This window comes from Perognathus longimembris, chromosome 11 (genome assembly GCF_023159225.1).
Source record: "Perognathus longimembris pacificus isolate PPM17 chromosome 11, ASM2315922v1, whole genome shotgun sequence".
Lineage (NCBI taxonomy): Eukaryota > Metazoa > Chordata > Mammalia > Rodentia > Heteromyidae > Perognathus > Perognathus longimembris.
Window position 1 is genome coordinate 17907567 of NC_063171.1, and position 20377 is coordinate 17927943.

The 20377-nt window shown below is 39.8% G+C and overlaps 1 protein-coding gene across 1 annotated transcript in view; it reads right to left on the bottom strand.

The window, feature by feature from the left end:
• The window catches only part of Rnf2 (ring finger protein 2), a 32633-nt gene extending 21330 nt beyond the window's left edge, over positions 1 to 11303 (bottom strand). The window contains exon 1 of the mRNA XM_048356756.1: positions 11027 to 11303. The gene's annotated coding sequence lies outside the window, so the exon portion shown is untranslated. The remainder of the gene's footprint in view (positions 1 to 11026) is intronic.
• Between the last annotated feature and the right edge of the window lie 9074 nt (positions 11304 to 20377).

The window sequence follows — 20377 nt, forward strand, 5'->3', positions numbered from 1 at the left end:
TAGACTGTCTTAAAAGAAGGATGGAAGGGAAGGGTAATAATTGTAGGTAATTAAAAGTACTTGCCACTTTGTATGAAATCCCATTTAATGACTTCCCCAAAGTACCATTATTGCTTTCACATAATAAGTTTAGTTTAAATTTAAAAATTAAATAAGGAAACTGAGTCAAAATATAAACAACTTGCTTAATAAGCTCAGTGTAAATATGAGAGGCAAATTAAGAAAACAATGCTTCAAGAATTACACCCAACATACATTACTACTACAATATTATTAACATACAAATGTTTGAATCATTAAAAATAATCATTAACACCATAAACAATAATCACATAATGAAAACTAGCATCTATGCTACAACTAGAGCTGTGTACAAGTTATATCCAAGAATATAATATGGCGTCCTTAATGTGTGTGAGTATGGGGGGGAGGGAATGTCCTTCAATTTCAACTTCTATTATCACACCACAATAAACAGAAAATTTTAACAAACATTTGAAACATAACAAGACAAAAGTGAATAATTTGCTCTGGCATTTATGTTCAATGGGGTAGAAATTCCATTTTCAGAAAAGAAAAAAAGAAAAATAACCTGTTAACAGGAATTCTAGCAGGCATCCTGAATTCAAGAAAATCTGAATTTTTCATTTCACAATTTTTCAAATAATTCAAAAGACATACCAATTTACCAATTTATTTCTCTTCTGTTGTGTTTGGACACAGGCTTTATCACTTCATAAAATGAGCATGTTTTATGTGATTTCCTTTTTTTTTTTAAATTTTTATTGTCAAACGGATGTACAGAGAGGTTACAGTTTCATACAGTTTCAGAGAGGATACATTTCTGTTTGTTACCTCCTCCCTCATTCATTGCTCTGGAAGTAAGTGTACTGTGTGTTTATAAACATATATACACATACACATATTTTTATACACATGCATATTTGTTAAAACTCACTAAAAGTAAAGCTACTTAATAATAAATAAGCTTTTGCAATGTTTTTGCTTGGTTTTCTTTGTAGTGCTAGGACTAGAATTTAGAGCCAAGGGCTTGCCAGGCAACCACTAGGACACATCTCCAACACAGGCTTTTAGACAGTTTTTGAAACAGCCTCACTATGTAGACTAAGCCAGCCTTGAACTTGAATCCTCCTGCCTTAGTCTCCCAGAATGCTAAAATTACAGGAATGTACTACTTTGCAAAGTGAGGTTTTTATAATCTTCACATGAGTACTTCCAAGCAATAAATGTTAAAAGAGAAAATCATAATAACAGAAAAACTAAACCAGAAATATCCAATCTCTTCATCAGGACTGGTTCAACACCACTGAACAAAAGGAAAAGAACACCAACACTCATTCAACACAACATAATCTCTTCAAAGAGTTCTTTATATATAAAGATTTCCCTCTACATCCACTCTTGTTTTTCTCTTTTGGTCCCTTGAACCAAGGCATGCTAGGCAAGCACGAGAGCTCCACTATTTAGTTATAACCCTAGTCTTCTACTGCCACTTTCATCTTTTTTTTTGGTCAGTTGTGGGGATTGATCTGAGGGCCTGGGCATGGTCCCTGAGCCTCTTTGTCCTTTGTACTCTTACCACTCGAGCCACAGTGCCATGTCTGGTTTTTGAGTGGGTAATTGGAGATAAAGAATCTTGTGAAAACTTTTACGCCCAGTCTGTCTTCCAACCATGATTCTCAGATCTCAGCCTCCTGAATAGGTAGGATTACAGGCATTAGCCACCTGCATGGACACTTTGATCTTTTTTTAATGTATTTATTATCTTTAAGTAGTTCTACAACAGGATTACCTGTTTACAGTTTATGAGTACAGTTTATGAGTAAACATGTCTTTATCCTTATCATCCCTTTCACTGTTCTCCCAATCTCTCCTAACCCCATCTATCACTTCAATTTTCTGAGTTTTATAAAATATACATTGAATATCATGACTGCATTCACTGCATTCCCTTACCTCCACTTTTTTTTTTAATCAGTCTTGGGGCTTGGACTCAGGGCCTGAGCACTCTCCCTGGCTTTTTTTTTTTTTTTGCTCAAGGCTAGCATTCTATCTCTTGAGCCTCAGCACCACTTCTGGTCTTTTCTGTTTATGTGGTGCAGAGGAATTGAACCCAGGGCTTTGTGCATGCTAGGCAAGCACTTTACCACTAAGCCACATTCCCAGCCCCTTACCTCCACTTTTTAACAAAAACCCAACCAGTCATGGTTCTAAAGTTTTCCTGGTCCACACACCTACCTTAAAAATCAGATGAAAGGCCAGGCACTGGTGGCTCACATCTGTAATCCTAGCTACTTAGGAGGCTGAGATCTGATGATCATAGTTCAAAGCCAGTGAGACTCTCATCTCCAATTAACCACCAAAAAATCAGAAGTGGTGCTGTGGCTCAAAATGGCAGAGCACTAGCCTTGAGTAAAAAAGCTCAGGGACAATGCCCAGGCCTTAAGTTCAAGCCCTACAACTAACAAAAAAAGAATTAGATGAAAGTAACAACTCTCCCTGTCAACATAAGTATGAAGAATAAAGAGACCTTATGATTAAAACAAAAAGAGATGGCCAAATACACTAGGATACAGCTACCTGAATATTATGTAATATTTAAAAATGTATTAAATTGCTTATGGTATAGAAAATGATTAGAATCTTTAAAGTCAGATTTTTGAACACAAAAATTTAGACATAAAATGCTGTTAAAACTGCTTTAAACGGAGTTCTTCTATAGCATGAATGATTTTGTTCTTTTTTTTTTTTTCCTTTTGGTCAGTCATGGGGCTTGAACTTGGGGACTGAGCGCTGGCGCTGTCCCTGAGGTCTTCAACTCAAGGCTAGCGCTCTACCACTTGAGCCACAGCCACAGTACCACTTCCGGTTTCCTGGTGGTTAATTGGAAATATAAGTATTAAAGACTTTCCTGCCTTGGCTGGCTTTGAACCGTGATCCTCAGATCTCAGCCTTCTGAGTAGCTAGAATTACAGGTATGGGCTACTGGCACCCAACTAGCATGGATGATTTTGACTCTTGTCAGTATACTTAAACTTTTCAAAGCAGAAAGTACATTTTTAAAAAATTAATAAAATAAGAACTGAAAATTACTACATCTGATTAAAGGGCATTAATTTATAGAACTTCCTCATCCTTACCTCTTAAACTACTTGGAAGGGCTAAGCAACATTCTGATCATAAAGGTTAAAACTAAACAGTCCATTTAAGACAAGCATGCCGAAGATTTTTTCCCTTGCTATCATACTAGTATTGTTTCAATTCTCCTAAATTAATCCAACAGTTTGTTCAAAAGGCTTCAAAACAAATTAAAGTGAATTATTGATATTACCTATCATATACATAAGTGGAATATTAGTTTCTCAAACGTGATGATGGTAAGCTGAGTGTATTCAGTGGTGGGATGACTGTAGCCTGCACAAAGAATTGGTGACAGTCACCCCCAATACACACACACACACACACAAAACACACACACACACAGAAACAAGTCACAAAAGTAACAAAGACAAGGAAGAAGGAGGGGTCTGATTTTGAGAGACTAATAATCATCAACTAAACCAAACTATATTTTAAAACAACTATAATAACATTAATAGAGAAATTTCATCATAGCATTTTAGACAGTACTAGGCAACAAATACTTCAGAGCATATAACATGTATTTCTGAGTCATAAAACTCAATGCCAAACATGAAAGTGGAACTAGAAAACTTGAGAAGATAGGAGACAAGTTGGATTGGGGTGGGGGGTAGCATGATCAAAGAGGTAACACTGATCAAGATGTATGGTGAAGATGAATGGACATGTTGAATTGAAACCCCTTTGCACATCTATTTAAAGACCTTTAAAAAGATGTGTTTCTGTCACTTTACAGTCAAACTAGGAAATGTTCAGAGAACAGGCGCTCATCGCTATAAAAAGTCTCTTTCCACTAATTCAAAAAGCTGTTTTCTTCATAAGTAAGCTAGCCCCAAATTTTATTTATTTATTCTTTTATTTTTTTGCCAGTCCTGGGGCTTGGACCTCAGGGCCTCAGCACTGTCCCTGGTTTCTTTTTTTTTTTTCTCAAGGCTAGCACTCTACCACTTGAGCCACAGAGCCACTTGGACTTTTTCTGTTTATGTGGTGCTGAGGAATCGAACCCAGGGCTTCATGCATGTTAGGCAAGCACTCTACCGCTAAGCCACATTCCCAGCTCCCTCAAATTTTTAATATAAAATATAAAAAGAAAGCTGGGCACCAGTAGCTCATGCTTGTAATCCTAGATACTCAGGAAGCTGAAATCTGAGGACCTTGGTTCAAAGCCAGCCTGGGCAGTAAAGTCTGTAAGACTCTTACCTCCAATTAATCACAGAAAAATCTGGAAGTGCTGCCAAGGCTCAAGTGGTACAGTGTTAGCCTTAAGCAAAAGGAGCTCAGGGACGGTACCCAGGCCCAGAGTTCAAGCCCCACAACCAGCCAAAAAAGAAAACTTTATTAAAACTAAACAGATACAATTTTCAGTCTTGCTAAGCATATTTTAAAAGCAGATGTTTTTCTGAAATTGACAAAACTCATATAACACAAACTACAGTATTTCCAGCCAAAGCAGTAATGACATTTATTTTCCATACTGCTTTGGGGCCTTGTCATTAAAACATTTTGCGAAGAGGTAATTTTATTTTATTCCTACATATATAACAGAAGTTTGAGGTATTACCTCAGACTGTAAGCATTCAACTCTATAAAAAGAAAGCAAACTAAAGAGGTATGCCAACCTTTTAAAATACTAGGGTTATAGGCTATCCATAGCTTCTTTCACATCCCATTTCCATCACAACAACTTTCTTTTAAACATAAAAACCAAAAAAAAAAAACAAAAAAACCAACAAACCAAAAACAAAAAAAACCCTCTAAAGTAGACACAAAATTATCACCAGGATCCTAGCCACAAATAGGGCTTTTTCTATCTTCACATACACCTGTTACATTTATTTACAATATGCTTTTTGTTCTTTTACCTATATTACTCCTTTAATGGCTTTACAAATAATCTGTAAGGTCAATGAAAGTGGCAAACACACAAGAGTCAGAAATATCAAGAACTCTGCTAGCAGTGTGACCAGATGTAGAAATCAAGTCTCCTGCCTTCAACTTGAAGTTCCTCTACTTACTAGGCACACGATCCCATCCATAATAGAGTGAAGATATACAGAGTGGTTCAATTACTTAACTCAGGTAATGAGTGCATTTCTTTTTGAACAGTGTCACTCCCTCCCTCATTTTCTCCCAATCTTTTTCCCCTCCCAACCCCTCTCCCTGAAGTTGTATAGTTCATTTATAGTGAAGACTTCTATAAAACATTTGGCTATATTCCCACACAGCCAACACAGACTGAATTAAGATTTAATGCGTTACTGACAATGGAGGCATATACCTTTTTAAAAAGTGGAGAATTCATTGGTTTTAAAATTAGGCCAATGTGGTATATGCATACAGAGGAAACAAGCAGAACACACTTCTAAAATAGTAAAATAGAAGCTGTGTAGTTGTGTACATCTGTGAATAGCTAATGGAGGAAGAAGTGACAACACAGAAATAAGAAAAAAGGAGATAAAGATTGGACAATTTTTGTTATTAAGGAGTTGTGCAAAGAAGTTAAAATTCCTTAAGTCAGGTAATGAGTACAATGCTCCTTAGACAATATTACCCAGACAATTTTTAAGACATCAAAATAAACTACCTGATATAGTTTTATTTTTAGGAAAACAAACAGGAACTTTTTTGTCTCTCTCATCCTCAGAAACTGAGATTGTAGGACACTGATTAATAACAAGATAAATAGGATTTTATTTAGTATTTTTCTCTTAATGACTGTAATTCTAGCTATTCAGGAGGCTGAGATCTAGAGGATTGTGGTTTGAAGGCAGCCCAAACAGAAATGTTCTCCAGACTCCATCTCCAACTAACCAGCAAGAAGCTGGACTGCAGGTATGGTTCAAGTGGTAGAGCACCAGCTGTGAGCAAAGCAAGCAAGCAATACCCAGGCTGAGTTCAAGCCCTGGTAAGTGGAAAATGAGAAGAGAAAGGAGAGAGAGTGGAGAGAAGGAATGAAGCAGCAGCAGCATCCCTACCTAAATCACTGCTCTGCGGTACAGACTGGAAACCCAAAGGCCCCTTGTAGACTGGCTTTTGTGCTATCATTTAAATTAACTGACGTGAATTCTCACATTCATAAAAATCAAATAACACTACCCCAACTGTATCTTAATGACCTTAGGAGAAGCAATATTTCCCCAAAATTTCCCAAATATTTTTGTATTAAGCTGGGCTAAAAATTCGGAGAAACATTTGTCTTTATAATTTAGATGAAAAATGCAAACAAATACTCAGAAGGATAATTATGACTAACAAAATTGAGATAGCTCACAAAAATAGCTTTCATAGGAATTAGGCAGAACACAGCAGTCAGAAAAAAAGTTGAATTTCATGGAGATATAGGATTAAAAAATAGTACTGGTCATTAAGTTTCTATAAGTAGAGAAGCAGCAAGTTGGTTGCTATTTCTTTTGGGCTCCCAAAACACATCACTCATCTGCTTATTGCATTTAACACACTGTATAGTACTTTATCATGCCCAGTTAGACTACATTCCATAGGGACAGAGAAGTTTCTTGACCCATTTTTCTATTCCTTCCCCCTAGCAACATCATTAGATGTTTTCTGAAAGACAAGGTAAGTACAGGGTTTACTTCCTATTTAAATTACTTTAACATTTAACACTTACTTTTTGTTCAGGTTATTTTATTCACTAGCTCTCAACTCTAAAAATCATCCTTGTAAGCTCTGGTCTATATTGTGAGAGCTGAAACTGTGTAACTCCATTTCACCACTCCTTTGCCAACAGGTCTCTGTGAGGTAGTAAATGGTGACTGGAAAACAGGAACATGGGCTTCCTTTTAGTTCCTGACCTGCAGTTGTTGGCCCCAGCAACCTCACTTGATTCTAGCCTTCAGTTTCTCTCAGTACTCCCAGAACTAGGTATACGTTATATGTCTTATTACTGGAACAGAACAATGCTTACTAGACCCTAGCCCTTTACACAACAGTGATTCTACATGTTCTTCTTTAAGACATCTTGCTGTTCACAAAAGGAAACATAATTTGGTGTTGGTTACTTTATAGATAATAGGTTAACTTTTATAGATAAATGGCTCTAAATTTGCTTCTGTTGAGCTGAAGCATAAAAAAAACGCTAAACTTTTGACACTTAAACCATCTAACTTTGAAAGAAAAAGGAGAAATAATTAAAATATATTAAATGGCGAAGGCTAATCCACGCCTTTTTTTGTTTTGGCCAGTCCTGGGCCTTGAACTCAGGGCCTGAGCACTGTCCTGGCTTCTTTTTGCTCAAGGCTAGCACTCTACCACTTGAGCCACAGTGCCACTTCTGGCCATTTTCTGTATATGTGGTGCTGGGGAATTGAACCCAGGGCTTCATGTATATAAGGCAAGCACTCTTGCCACTAGGCCAAATCCCCAGCCCCAACACACCTTTTTTATTGGCCATTTACTTCACATATCCTCATGATACTGAAATGTAATAAAGTTCTACTCCCCGATATTTTCAGTCCCAATCTGTGGCCTTAGATTGCTGAATATGATTCTTTTACAGAAAGACATTTTTGGCTGTTGTTCAACATGGCCCCTAAATGGCCCCTATTTCATCTACTGTCCAAGAAAGAAACAACAATCTGTTCCAACACTAAAGCTGAGCTGAACTTACTGGTAGGTCTGTCTTCCTAAGCTATTTTCAAGTTATTTTTTTCAGTGCTATGGATTGAATCCAAATCTCATGATTCTAAATAACAACACACAAAAAAGAAATTTCCTTTCAGCAAAACCCATCAGCAACTTATCTGTTGAAAGTAAATAACCAAAATGTGCAGGGGTGGCTTATTTGGCCAGTTACTTCACTTAATAGTACTTCTCATAAGAAAATTTAATCTGAAGGCAGGGTTGTGTTTTTTTTAATTTCACTATTATACTCAATACCAATAAACTAACATTGGAAAATTTTAACAAATGGCAGGCATGTGGAAGCAGAAAATATGCTAATTCTGTCTCAAAATGAAATGGGAGAAAGCTAATTCAAGCAATAGAAATCTTTTTCAGAATAGTTGATAACATAATACTGCCACTGAAGATCCAAAAGCAAAAAAAGAATTGAGAACATGGCAGTTCTACTGGAGTTACTCTACACAATGTAATAACTGACCATCTGCCCTCCTAACCTATAGTCAGGAATTCATCATCTCGCTCCTGGCTAGTGTCAAAGTAAAGCTACCTGAAAGCTATAGTCTCATTGCTGCCAACCAAATTACTCCTGTAACAAGACACCAGAAGACCCAGCAGGCACAAAGGGTAGGACAGGAGGACATCTAGACCTTTAGAGAATGAACTGATTCTACTGTACCTTTTACCCCAAACTCTGTTTAGTTAAGTGCAAACCTAGTCAATAAGGAAGTAGAGGAAGTGGAGCTTAAGGGATAGAGAGCTAGACTTGAGCAAAAGACACTCGGGGACAGTGCCTAGGCCTTCAGTTCAAGCCCAGGATTAGCACCAAAAATAACAAGTCAAGTTACTATGATAGTTAAGATTTCAGACCAACGAAATCAAGAAAGTGGACAATTGCTTATTCAATAATGGTTTATCTCGCACAGGGTATGTAATAAGCAAAAGTAATTAAAACCCAACCATAGGTTTTTTAAATATATAATATCTTTAATAGTTTTATATAGTTCTGGAAGTGATATTACTGAGTTATATGTTAATTGTGGTCTATTATTTTTGTAAAATCGTCATACATTTTCTAGAGTAGATGCACCACTCACATTCCCACTAAGAGTACACAAAGAAGTATTCAATGTCATACAAGTTGGCCAATAATATTATCTTTTTGCCAACCATAGATTTTTATGTTTATAAAATCTTAGATATATTTACACTTGAAAAAACTGCAACTGTAATACTTTTTCCATTTCTCTAGAATTCAATAAACATGTCATTTCAAAACTATGAATTACTTTGTCACATTAGAAACCCAGCCATAATTTTAATTAAGTGTATTTAAGTGTTAACTCATTTTTCTTCCTGGAATTATACTCCCTGCTAACGTACAGAAATCAAACTGTCACTGAAAAGATCTAGTTATATATTAGTCAACAGGCATATATCATCTTTAGCCCAAAGCCTGCATAATATAAATGCAAATCATGAGAAAATAAGATTAAAGAGAAAGAGTTGACACACTACAAACTGATGTATCAAGTAACGGACAAATGAGATTCCAAACATGTTTGCTAACCTGGTCTATATTCCTAGCCACACAAACCTGGGAGCCAGAGGTCTGGATGTTCCACACAAGCACGGAAAAATTCCCAGTATTTTGAATGTACTGTCTACTTAATGTTAATATCCTAATTTCAAGTTTTCTGCACAGCAGTTGGGGACCAGTAGCTTGTTTTTTAAGTACATGTAAATGGACCAGTCTGATCCAGGCAATTTTCTTTCATAAGTCCTCTATTCTTTCTCTATAATTGACTTTAAACTTGGAGATTTCACAAGGATTTAAGAGGAGTAAAATCCTTAGAAACAATACGTTACCATGTTTGCTCTAAGTAACCCTGAAAAGTGGAGTCATCTAACTACCCATTATTTTTACTAAAAAAAAAAAATAGGGTAAGTGTACAATCAAGATTTTTAGATTCTTGTTGACTAAGACAAATAGGAATTTTAGAAGAATAAGAGGACTATCCAAGAGTCATGTTGTTGCCATATAAATTCTCTAGAAATCGAAGGATCGACTTTCACCTAAGAACCAAGATCTAAACCAACCCAGTTGAAAACAGTCAACAACTACATCACACTCAATACACCTAGGCATTCGCTGATCCTCCTGGAACTACCAAAAACGAATTACGTAAGGCAGAGTGCCCGCGTACTGCTTTGGAACACGGTACTGGGTCAGAAACACCGAATCTGTGCCTCGGTTTAACTTTCAGAAGCAGTAAAGAGCAGCGGAATCCAGGTCTAGCCGTCCCACACACCTCTCCAAGCTACCTGACGAGTAGCTGCGGCTGTTGTTCTTTTCCCCACCATTTTACAAAGTAAAAAACACCCATTCTCTGGAACTTCCGAAGGTCTCCTAAAAGACACCCAAACGGGTCTGCCAGGAGAGAGGTCCCTACAGTGGGCCAACCACGGAAACAAGCCTCAAAGTTCGGCAGCCCCATTTCTCCAGCAGCACCCTCCGGGAGCAGTTAGACGACTCCAGCGGGAAGGACGGGACCCTGACAGCCAGGACCCGGGGTACGGAGGATCTCAGGTTCGACACCCGAAGCTGCCAGCAGAAGCCAGGCCGGGGTCGGCGGGGCGGCTGGGGGAAAGCAGCCAGGGGACCCGGGGCGAAGGGCGGCATTCCAGGAATGTGCGGGCGGAGGGGCTCCCTCACCGCCCGTAGGGGAGCGGGCCCCGCTTCCCAGGCGCGCCCTCCCCGCCCGAACCCCAACTCCAGTCGCCGGGGCGGGCCGGAGGGGCCGGGGCACAAAGTGCCCGTACCCCACCCCGCGGCGCAGGCCGCCGCCCCGCCCCGGCGCCGAGGGGGTACGCCCGGGGAAAGAGCCCGCATTCCCCCACGGCCGGCGGCCCAGGCCCGGCTCCCGCCGCCGGAGGCCGGGGGCGCCGCGGAGGAAGAAGGGAGGGAGGAATCCCGCCTCCCCGAGACCCGCGGAGAAACGCGAACAATGAGGAGCCGCCGTCGCCGCCGAGCGTGGCCGGGGCGGCGGCGCCGTCCCCGCTCACAGCCCCGCAGACGCGGACACACTCCCGCATTCACACCCCCGCCGGCCGCGGGGCGCCCGCACCCCGCCAGCGACGCCCGGTCCGGTCCGGCCCGGCCCGGCCCGACGTACCCGGCCCTCTTGGTCCCCCCCCCCCCGCCAAGCCCCCGCTCCCCACTCACCGGCTTCGGCCCCAGTCCCGGGCTCCGCGGGCCGCGGCCGGAGACAGAGACTCGGGGATCAGCCGCCGCGGCCGCCGGCGCCGCCGCACAATATGGCGAGCCTCGGCTTCCGCAATGGAGCTCGGGAAATACAACAGGGGCCGCTCAATATTCATGAGAAACCGAGGGGAAGCCGGCTCGGCCGGCGTCGCGGGGAGGGCGGGAAGGAGCGAGCGAGGGAGGAGGCAGGGGCGCGGGACGCGGACGTGCACGGCGCGGGAGGCCCCCGGCGCAGGGGAGGGGGCGCGCCGCGTGCTGGCCTGGAGCGCCCCGCCCCGCCGCGCCCGAGGCCACGCCCCTAATGTCCGGATGCCACGCCCTCCTGGTGAGGCCACGCCCCTCCCCGGCTAGGCACCCCCAGGCAGCCCCCGGCAACGCCCGGTGACCAGGTTGCCGCCTTCCCCTCTGGAGCCCTCGAGACCTCCCTGCTTGCCTTTGCGGCGGCTCGCTCATTATGCCTCCCAGGCCGGCTGCTGAGGCTTTCACTCAGACTTCCTCTGGTGATTTTGTCCTCTTAACACCCATCCTGTCCGGTAGACATCTTCCTTAGTCTTTCACCTCCAGAACTTCTCCGAACTTCGGCGTCCCAGCACCCCTGTTTAACGAACGCGCACTTCCCCTCGGTTGCGGAGCAAACCCTGCAAGATCTAAGCATTCCCGGGAAAGTGGCCTTCAACTCTAGGAGCCTAGTTACTGCTGAATATCTGTTAGCAATCGGATCGCTCTTAACGGTTTATTTTGCTAATGTTTTTATTTCTCCCTTCTTGGCCTTTTCTGCTTCTGTGTTAGTAATCTTCGGAGGCTTTGAGAACTCTAGATTAAACAGATATAATTCTTACCTAAAACAAAACCTACAAGGAATTATTCATATCAGTTATGAGCTGAAAAAATAAAGAAATAATTAACTTCAAGATATACCACTGATGAGCTGTCGTGTTCTCTTCAAAAAGAGAGCCAAAAATACTGCATGGTACCTGGAAAGACATTTGAAGAAATGGACTGAACTAGGAATTTGACAAACTGATTTATAGTCTCAAATAAGTGTGAGACTTAAAGTGTTTGATTTAAGTAGATTGATTAGCTCCTCTGGACTTCCCCACCCCCCCCCCACCACCGCCCTCGTTTGCAAAATGAGACATTATGTCTTTTCCAGCTCTTGAACAACTCAAAATTCTCAGTAAGCAACTTCAAATAAGAGATAAGAGTGTACATAAGACTTAAAAACTGTTTAGAGAATTAGGATTTGAGATGGTCTTAGACAGGTATGCTGGACAGGTGGAAAGAAAAAGGAAAGGCATTAAAATATTGAAAACAGCAAACTATGTGTGCTACCTAATATCCATCAAAATAAACAACAAAGCACTATTCTTTTTTCAGTGCCTTGAAAACTTTATTCTAGTGTCCAGGGCCTTAAGTAAGAAATGACAGTTTTCTGAGTTCACAATCGCTTCAAGGTTAAGCTCTTTCATAGATATGAATAAATCACCAAAATCATGGATTCTCCAATTTCTAGACAGAGTGCAGATGCGCAAACATCTCTACTTTTCATTCATGACTGTGTGTCAATTGAAGGGCAAGGTGTCACTTAAGAGGACTGATGGGGTTGGGATTGATGATGGGGAGAATGGTGGAAGCAATGACACTGGTCAAGATGCATTGTACACATGAAATGACATGTTGAATTGAAAAGCCTTGTAAAACTATGTAAAGATAAAAATGCTTTGACAATCATGGTGTATGACAAGATTAAACAATTTAATTGATGAGGAAAATGATCTTTTGTAGAATGTATGAAAACTGAATAAAAATTAAATATAGCACTTAAAAAGGATTCACAGGTGAATCAGTGGAGAAATGGAAAACTTATGGAATATTTGGATGAAATGTGATTAAAAAGCTAGACCTCAGACTAACATCCTTTAGTAGGAAAGACTCCACTGACAAATTAATGCAACTTCTTTTATCTGTTATCTCTTAGTCCAAAACTTGCTCAGGAGAGTACTCTATCTTCTCAGATTTTGTTAATCAGAAAGGTTATGTTATAACATACAATAGTAAACATCTCTGAAACAAAAGTTTATCACCTGCTCATATTTCCTGTTTTATGTGGCTCCCTGTTACAATCTCTCCAAAATCACATGAACAGACACTGTATCATCTGGAACCCAGCCCTCATTCTCTGTAGCAAAGCAAGAAAGTGACTGAAGAACAACTATGTGCTATTCACTGCCTTAATTTAGAAGGACAACAGATCATTGATTAAATGTCATTGCCTAGAGCTAGGTACATAAGCCCACATACTTGCAAGGGGACTGAATCCTTGAACTAAACAGAAGTCGTGTTACAGGTAAACAACACTAAGGTTAGCTTGTCTGGCTCTACCACTTAATTGTTAGATGCTATGAAAAGATAATGCAAGAAGTTTAAACTGTAACATGTTCTTCACTGATGTCAGCAAAAATATACGTTAAAAAATAAACTATAGGGCTGGGAATATGGCCTAGTGGTAAAGTGCTCGCCTCATATACATGAAGCCCTGGGTTCGATTCCTCAGCACCACACATATAGAAAAAAGCCGGAAATGGTGCTGGGGCTCAAGAGGTAGAGTGCTAGCTTTGAGCAAAAAGAAGCCAGGGACAGTGCTCAGGCCCTGAGTCCATGCCCCAGGACTGGCAACAAAAACAAAACAAACAAAAATTGAACAGTATGGACAGTCCCCAGGTAATAGTAGTTGACTTACCTATTTTTTAAATTATGGTAATATGAAAGCATACACACAAATCATGTTTTTCAGTATTATATCAATAAATTACATGAGAAACTCATTACTCTGATTATAAAACAGGCTGTGATTCAAGTTACTGTAGGCTTATTAAGATTTAACCTGATTGTAAATCAAGCATCTGTGCATTAATCGATGTAGTGATTCAACATATGGAAACTATGTTCTTTATGCTAATGTGTGTATGCACGTGCACATGTGTGTGCAGGTCCCCTCTGGCTTGATTTCAAGAACTAGGCACTGTCCTTGAGCTATTTTGCTCAAGGCTAGTACTCTACCACTTGAAACATAGCTCCACTTTTGGCATTTGGGGTGGAGAGGAGTCTCATCAACTTTTCTGCTCAGGCTGGCTTTGAGCCACAGTTCTCAGATCTCAGCCTTCTGAATTGCTACGTATGAGTCACTGGCACCCAGTGCTTTTTGCTATTGTTTTGCTACTGTTTTGACTTTACTTAAATATAACCCTGAAGCCAGGCATGATGGTGTACATCAATAACCTCAGCACTCAGAAGATTTAGATAGAAGGATCCCTACAGCAAGTTTTTTGTTACATACAAGGACTTTTTTTTTAAAAAGAACATCCTGAAAAAAAGTTTTTGTATGCTAAATGTAGTGATTGAAAGTGATGTTCATATTTTAGGTAGAAAAATATTAAACAAACTACATATACAAGTATAATTTTATATGTGGATGACTAGATGAAATCTAGATAATAACATTCTTTTTCCTTACAACTCCAGATGTAGACCAAGTAACCACACAATGAACAGAGTAAGCAATTACTGAACTTTACTGCATTTTCCTACAGTCATGCTATTAGATTAATTTAGTTCAACAACTTTTATTGATTACCTAGTATGTATCATGTATTTTGTTAAGTGTTTTGAATTAAAAAACACCATTATAAACATGACTAAGCTATAAACTCCTTGACAACCAAAATCTTGTTCACAGCTGGGTGTCAGTGGCTCATGCCTAGAATCATACCTACTCAGGAACCTGAGGTCTGGAGGCTCTAGGTTTAAAGCCAGCCTAGCCTGGGCAGAAAAGTCCCCCAGACTCCATGCCCCAAATGACCAACAAAAATCCCTGCTGGAAACTCCAAGAAATAGAAAAAAGAAACCATTTCTTTAAATTAAAGAGAAGGTTCTACTGGAGATGCTGTAGCTCAAGTGGTAGAACACCAGCCAAGTAAGCAAGCCAAGCAAACTTGAAGCCCTGAGTTCAAACTCCAGCACTGGTAGAAAGGAAGGGAAGGAGGGAAGTAGTTTTGTTCACAACAGCTAACTAGAGACTAGCATTAGACTTGATACTCAGAAAAATGCTTGATTAAGTGTGTTAAAGAGAATGAAATCCTGGGATTATATATAAATACACACACAAATATTCATATGTGTGTGTGTATGTGTGATTTTGGTTTGCCTCACTATAAGTTAACAGTAGAAATTTCTCTCAAAATTTCTTTTAGTTTCTCCAGAGCTTTCTCTACAAAGCCAGAATGTATGTCACACAGATTTCTTTTCAGCCATGTTCCAAATATCTAATTGCTATGGGTTGTTACAAGACAAACACTGTAAGTCATCAATAGTCTGTTAACACTAATCTGTCTATCTATCTATCTATCTATCTATCTATCTATCTATCTGTCTGTCTGTCTGTCTGTCTGTCTGTCTATCTATCTCTATCTATGTCTATAAAGAGTGCTGGTAGAGCTATTATTTCACTGATTCTTCAGAACGATCCTCCAAGGTGATTCCTTTTTTATAGATGAGCTGATGTGACTTCTGTGGTTCAGTAACTCTCCCAAACAATGAATTTGAAAGTAGCAAAGCTTGATCATCTGACTCCATGTGCCCAGTGTTAGTCATTAGTATGAACCTGCCCCACCTCTCCGTGCTATGTATTTAAGACAACTGAGGTATCTTTACTCTTTCTGGTAAGTTATATTTGACACAAACCTCTCCAGAGTTACTTCTCTGAAGTACTATTTATCAAATCATCAGTGTGGGTTATTTTTTTCTTTTCAGTTGTGGGCTTGAACTCACAGCCTGGGTGCTATCCCTGAACTTCTTTGCTCAAAGCTAATGCTCTATCACTTAGAGCCACAGCTCCACTTCCAGTTTGCGGATTGGAGTCTCATGGACTTTCCTGCAGCTTTGAATTGCAAGCCTCAGATCTCAGCCTCCTGAGTAGCTAGGATCACAGGCATGAGCCACCATCACCAAGCCATGGGATATTTTTAAGATGCTAGAGCTGATGCAAAATATAACTGTGTATAAACCAGATCTATTGACAGGAAAATGGCAGGTATGGTTTTTGTTTGCTTAGGAAACATGTTTTAAGAAAACATAACAAAAAGAAAAGCAAAAGGTAGGTGAGAAGACTGGAATAGATTGAGGATTAACTACCATCGCTATATACATCTTGCTGTCATTTATCCTCTAGTAAAATTTTTATTTGCCTTATTTTAAATGGGTTGTGCTTTCTCTGAAAGAGCTAAGTTAAATAGAAAATTGTTTAGAAAAGCCTAGAGACTTATAATGCAAGGTGGCTTCAGGAAGCAGGCAACTCAAGATTTATGACCTCTTCAGCTGAAAAAAATATAACTCCAGTCACAAGCTTTAGTGAAGTTCTATTTGTACTTCAACATAGTGAATTTCTGTTTGTTGATGTGTTCTTTGGTGCTGCAGATCTTTTTTATATTCCCAAGGCAACGCAAATAATTGATAATACTTTTACTGACTATTCAACTTTGAGGAATTAAACAGGTTAAATGAGATGGGCCAGTTAGAAAGACTTGGAGAGAACAAATCCATGTTGCTGTTTCTCTCATATGGTGACTTGGAATGGTATTTTATATGTCCCAGATGTGGCTCTATTCTTACTAATATCTGCTAGTGCATTTTATTAAAATAATGAACTAGCATGTGTTTAAGAAGCCAAAAGAATAAATTTAAGCTTTTATTCTAGTAATGAAGGTAGAGCTGTTCTTTTAGAACTAATAATGGTGTATATTAGTGAGGGATATTAAATTATGATATTTATTTTCAAATAAAACCTAAAGGATGATTTAATAATTACTGGCTTTTAGTTTTCTAATATGAAGAAAATTCATTCCATTCAAACAAATCTTTACTGTTTTTTTTTGGGGGGGGAGGATTCTAATGGACAAAATATACTTTCTTGTCAGTGATCTAGAAACATCAAGAATTACCCTGGAAACTGACAAGGAACAAAAAATATTAAATCAAAACTCAAAACTAAAGTGGATATTTCTCTGGAAAAGAATATTGGAACATCCCAGTGGGAAAATAAAGAAAAAAAGAATCCAAAATACTTAAATCAAATTACAGTTCACTCGGGCTGGGGATATAGCCTAGTGGCAAGAGTGCCTGCCTCGGATACACGAGGCCCTAGGTTCGATTCCCCAGCACCACATATACAGAAAACGGCCAGAAGCGGCGCTGTGGCTCAAGTGGCAGAGTGCTAGCCTTGAGCGGGAAGAAGCCAGGGACAGTGCTCAGGCCCTGAGTCCAAGGCCCAGGACTGGCCAAAAAAAAAAAAAATTACAGTTCACTCAAAATTTTCCCATTTAGGAGAAGTTTGGTACTAGAAAAATTTTTGTGGGACTACGTATAACAGTGAAGGGAAAATATCTCTTATCTAACGTGGTTCATAGAAACGTTTTTAGTAAGGAATTTAAAAGAACTGCCAAGACTAGAGCCATGGCTCAAGTGGTAGAGCACTAGCAGTGAGTAAGAAAGCCAAAGCCCTGAGTCTGAGTTTAAGACCTAGTAGTGACAAATTAAAATCAAAATTAAAAATAATAAATAATTGCCAAATTCCTCTCATGTAAGAAAAAGTTTTCAGACTGTATAAAGTTTGAAAAATCCCATCATATACATTATTTGAGTAGGCAACATTTTATACTTCACCAAAAACAAACTATTTAAACATATATTGAATAACATATATAGGTTGTAACTTAGGTAACTCTAAAAAAAAATTTTTTTTTTTTTTTTGGCCAGTCCTGGGACCAGGACTCAGGGCCTGAGCACTGTCCCTGGCTTCTTTTTGCTCAAGGCTAACACTCTGCCACTTGAGCCACAGAGCCCCTTCTGGCCATTTTCTGTATATATGGTGCTGGGGAATTGAACCCAGGGCCTCTGTATACGAGGCAAGCACTCTTGCCACTAGGCCATACTTACTTTCCCTAGTCCCTCTCCAACACTCATTTACTCTTCCATTAATCTAATTATCATTAGTCCTTGTTCTAGAACAGTCAGTGTTGATGTCCATAGTTCATGGATTTCCACTTCCATCCCTTCTTATATATACATATTCCAGTCTTCAAATTCTTGGACTTCACCACACTAGCTGCCCTAGTTTGACCCTTTCCTAAAACTGGAAAGACTACTGTGTGTCTGCTTACAATGCAGTTGTCTCTTCTTCCACATGACCCAGTTCTCAGCTATTTGCTTATTCATTCTTTTTTCTTTTGTTTTGTTTTTGGTTTTTTGCCAGTTGTGAAGCCTGAACTCAGGGCCTGAGCATTGTCCCTGGCTTCATTTTGCTCAAGGCGAGCCCTCTACCACTTGAGCCACAATGCTACTTCTGGCTTTTTCTATATATGTGGTGCTGAGGAATCGAACCCAGGGCTTCATGTATATGACAAGGAAAGCACTTTACAACTAGGCCATATTCCCAGCTCCTGCTTATTCATTCTTGATTTGGCCTTAAAATAGGTTTGTCCTGGGCTGGGGATATAGCCTAGTGGCAAGAGTGCCTGCCTCGGATACACGAGGCCCTAGGTTCGATTCCCCAGCCACCACATATACAGAAAACGGAGCGGCGCTGTGGCTCAAGTGGCAGAGTGCTAGCCTTGAGTGGGAAGAAGCCAGGGACAGTGCTCAGGCCCTGAGTCCAAGGCCCAGGACTGGCAAAAAAAAAAAAAAAAATAGGTTTGTCCATATGTTTCAGCCCTTAGCTTGGGGCTTGACACATAATGAAACCAATTGCATTGCAAGTGAGTCTATAACAAACCTAACTCAGGCCATTCATGGAGGAAAAAACAAACACAAATATTTACCCAAGAACTTTCTTTATCAACAAATGTAGAAAATGGAAGCCATCTCCAATTAGCCACCAAAAAGCCAAAAGTGGAATGTGGATTCAAGTGGTAGAACACCAATCTTGAGGGGAAAAGGTGAAAGACAGTGCCCTGGAGCCATGAATTCATTTTCCAGTACTGGCACAAAAACAAACAAAAAACCTTTGTGTTCACCCTAGCTGTGCCTCCACTTACCTTTTAGATCAACATTATAGAAGGATCACAATCCTGACACACAGAAGATAAATATTCTCTCTCTCTCTCTCTTTTTTTTTTTTTTTTGCCAGTCCTGGAGCTTGAACTCAGGGCCTGAGCACTGTCCCTGGCTTCTTTTTGCTCAAGGCTAGCACTCTGCCACTTGAGCCACAGCGCCACTTCTGGCCGTTTTCTATATATGTGGTGCTGAGGCTTTATGTATACAAGGCAAGCACTCTTGCCACTAGGCCATATTCCCAGTCCAGAAGGTAAATATTCTTGAGGCAGTATCCTATAGACTGAATCAAACACACTGTAAAGTCTGTTTCCTATAGGAAAAAGATTGCCCACTCTCACCTTGTGAAGTTTAGCCAAAGGCCTAGTTCAATATATTTTAAGGTTCATTTAAAGGTTTCTCTATAGATAGTGAACTGTAACCTATATTGATGTATAAATGGGCGGTTAATTATAACAAGTAGCTGAAATTCAATCTGTTCAAATCATATTCAAGTAAAAGAGATGAAAACTGTAAGTGGATGTCTCTGTACCTCATTTCCATTTTCTGTATGTCACCTCCTTTCCTAGGGCTATAAATATAATATGCCCAAGAGGTAGGGCAGAAAGGTCTGAACCATTTTTTTTTAAAAATCTAAACTGCTACCTGATTTGAGAATTGGCAAATAAAGCCAATTTAAATTTGCAAAATAATGTTTGTTGAAATTTGTCTTTTAACCATTGACTTTTTTTAAAATGCAAGAAGGAATAGCCCCAAGTTAAAGCAGCTCATGTGTTGTCTTTCGTCATGTGGCATTGGAAATGACTTTAACGTGACCAGAATATTCATCCACTGAAGATATGTGTTGCACAGACCAGGGTAAATGAGGGCACCCCTTTAATGTGGGCTCCCCAGAGAGATTTGCTGTGGTAAAATTGAAAGACAGTTAAAGAGCTTTGTTAAATTCACTTTCTCTGCTTTCACTTAGATTTTACAGATGCTAAAATCAGTAGGCCAGTTAACAAGACAATGGGGAAAGACTGAAGGGGAAAGACAAAGAACTGAAGGTGGAAACATTTAAAAGGTTATTAAGAAATAAAGTGAATAAAGTAAACATTTACAAAGATAAAACTAAAAAGAAAAGGGAGAAAGAAGGAGTGTGTATGTGTGTGTGTGTGTGTGTGTGTGTGTGTGTGTGTGTGTCCTGGTTCCAGCAGCGTGAAAATCTTT